The following is a 3488-nucleotide window of genomic DNA, read 5'->3' on the forward strand; positions in this document are numbered from 1 at the left end:
ATTAATAAATCTGTGATTGACTCAAATGGGCTTAAACGATAACAGAACATAGGCCCAATTAGATTAGTTCTAATGAGAACAATAGATTAAGTTTAAGATTCGGATTCATGATCGACCAATCCAATGTGTCAGTCACATGAGACTCCCCAAAATAAGGAAATTTGTTTTTCTTAATTGCTTGTGTATACTGTATATTTTGTTCTATATGTGGAAATTGAATTTGACCGGTTTTGTACTGGTCAGTCGGTTTTGTACTGACATCATGTTTTTAATTCCATATACAAAGAACGATATACACGATGACTGGTCGCTATGAACGACAACATGAGCTATGGGAGGAGATCAAGAAGCTAGAATATGACCCGGATCATGGAGTCGGTAGGCTTATTGGTCGGCTCGATTGGTTGTTCTGGAATCTCTAGCAAGAAGGGTATCCAGTTCAGGAAACCGAAAGAAGATGGTATCTGGTTTATTCATTATCGGAACATCTAAGGCAGATAGCATTCCAACTTTGGGATGAGTCTGAAGGGCACATCTCATACTCTGAGATGTGCAGACAGTTACTTCATTTGGAATGGGGTCCTGATGAATCTTAAGAGAATCCAGATCCTGAAAATATGGGCCTCGAAGAATGTGAGGAGGATCCAGAAATGGATTATGAAGATTTAGAGGAGGATCCAAATCCCGAATAATCTGAAGATGATCCGGAAATGAACCTCGAAGAATTTGAAGAGGATCCAGAAATGGATCCTGAAGAAATTCAGAGGAGGATCTAGAGATGGATCCCGAGGAGGATCTAGCGATGAATCCAGAAGAATCAGAGGAGGATCCTCAAGAATGTGTAGAAGATCCAGAAATGGATCTGATGGATACATCTGAGGCTAATCCACCCATCATAGAATCCGGGATGAACAGGATGCAATTACCCACAGCTCTAGCATTTATCCTAGTGGGAGTAGTGCTAGCTTATCTAGTCTATTAGTGTTCTGTTTACTGTTGTTATGTACGAGCAGTGTTAGCTCATCTAGTTTTTGAGTCATGTAATAATTTCTGTTGTTTTGTACGAACAGAATTATATAATAAAAGTTATATTGTATGTTAACTAACTTGGAAATGATTAGTTCATTTCATGATATGATTAGTTCATATAAATATGATTCATTCATATTAAATGATTCGTTTATTAGATGGGATGTGTGTAATAAAATTGATCAATGTTGATTAGATTATAACACACAAATGATGAGTGGAAATAATGTTATCACTTGATTTTGTAAACTAATTCTAATTTACACCGAGTCAATGATTAATTGCACATATATGAATTACACTGAAATAATAAATAATTTATTTATTTATGTAGATCATGGCAACTAAAAACATCATAGCTGAACTCAATAAGGGTGAGAAATTATATGGGGATAACTACAAAATTTGGCACCTCAAGATACAATATGTTCTTGAGGAACAAGAAGTTCTAGAGGCTGTAAATCAAATCATGGAATAACCAGCTGATGGTTCTACAGCACAGCATAGACGTGACCTTGATGCCTATAAGGCATGGAAAAGGAAGGACTCCATTGCTAAGGGCATATTGATTAGTTCAATGATAGATGACCTAGTATTTGAATATGAGCCATTACCATCGGCTCATGCTATCTGGGTAGCCCTTAGAGAGAAGTACAGTGGAGTCAGTCTGAGTAAGCTCCGTCAGTTAACTATCAAGTTTGATAGTTGTAGGAAGCGCTCGAATGTTACCATGGCCCAACATCTCAGGGAGATGGGTAACATGATTCGAGAGCTTAAGATTGCTGGTTATACGTTGACTGATGAACAACAGGTTCAGGCAGTTATCCGTTCCCTTCCTGATTCTTGGGAAACGATGAAATAGAACCTGACACATAGTGAGAGTATCAAGACTTTCACTGATGTCTCACCCCATGTGGAACTTGAGGCGGAGAGGATTGAATCCGCAAGGATTTCGGGTCAAGCTTTTGTAACTGAAGGTTCTGGTTCCAAGAATAAGAATAAGTGGTTTAAGAAAGGAAAGGAGAAAGGAAAGGAGGCTAATGCTGTTGCTGCGAAAAACCAAATCAAGAAGAAAGGAAAGAAATATGGACAAAAACCTAAGAGCAGGTTGACTTGTTTCAACTGTGGCAAGAAGGGTCATTTTGCTCGGGATTGTACTGAGCCTAAAAAGGTAAATCCATTTTTGTCTTCTTTCCATGAGCAATATGTTGCAAGTACAGTGTTGTTAGCTGATTCGTATCCTTTGTGGATTGTAGATTCAGGAGCAACGAACCACATAGCTCGTGATCGAGCTACATATGTGGAGTACCGTCGGGTACAAGCTTGCAACAAATGGATATATGTAGGAAACAATGCAAGAATTGAAGTCAAAGGAATTGACACTTGCAAACTCAACCTACGTGGTGGAGGCACCTTATTTCTACATGATGTCCTGTACGCTTCTGAGATTCGACGGAATTTGGTTTCCGTTATTTGTCTTCTTGATTTAGGTTACAATGTAAATTTTTATAGCCGTTGTGTGGAACTTCGAATTAACTCTGTGTTAATAGGATATGGTTATATAACAAATGGTTTTATGGTTCTTGATGTAGAACCAAATAATAATAGTTGTTTTTCAAACATTGCTCTTACTAGTAATGCTGATGTTAATGATGAAATTTGGCATGCTAGATTGGGACATATAGGACAAGAACGAATGAATAGATTAGCTAAGGAGGGCCTATTAGGCACTCATGCTAAGATTAACTTGTCTGTATGTGAGCATTGTCTTGCTGGAAAGACGACTAGGAAACCATTTGGTAAGACTATTAGGGCTGAATCACCATTGCAATTAATTCATTCGGATATTTGTAGTCCGATGAATATGAAGGCTAGAAATGGGAGTTCTTATTTCATTACATTTATCGATGACTTCACGCGTTTTGGTCATGTGTATTTGATTTCTCACAAATCTGAAGCATTGGATTATTTTATTCGTTACTTGAACGAAGTTGAGAATTAATTGGAACGTAAGGTTAAAACCTTGCGCACTGACCGTGGAGGAGAATATTTGTCTGATCAGTTCAAGACAATGTGTAATGAGAAAGGGATTATTAGACAGCTTACTATCCCTGGAACTCCACAGCAAAATGGGGTTGCTGAAAGAAGAAATAGGACTCTTCTTGAAATGATTAGGTCTATGATGGCACAGGCTAATTTGCCAATCTCCTATTGGGGAGATGCATTATTAGTTGCAGCCTATATACTTAACAAAGTACCTTCAAAGTCAATTTCATCTACCCAACATGAACGTTGGACAGGCAGAAAGCCGGATTTAAGTAATCTGAGACCATGGGGGTCAGCTGCCTACGTTCATGATAAAACTCACGAATTTGGAAAATTATGACCCAGAGGTAAGAAGTGTATCTTTATAAGGTACTCTGAGACTTTTAAGGGTTATGTTTTTATTGGTGAGCGAC

This window comes from Zingiber officinale, chromosome 8B (assembly GCF_018446385.1).
Source record: "Zingiber officinale cultivar Zhangliang chromosome 8B, Zo_v1.1, whole genome shotgun sequence".
Lineage (NCBI taxonomy): Eukaryota > Viridiplantae > Streptophyta > Magnoliopsida > Zingiberales > Zingiberaceae > Zingiber > Zingiber officinale.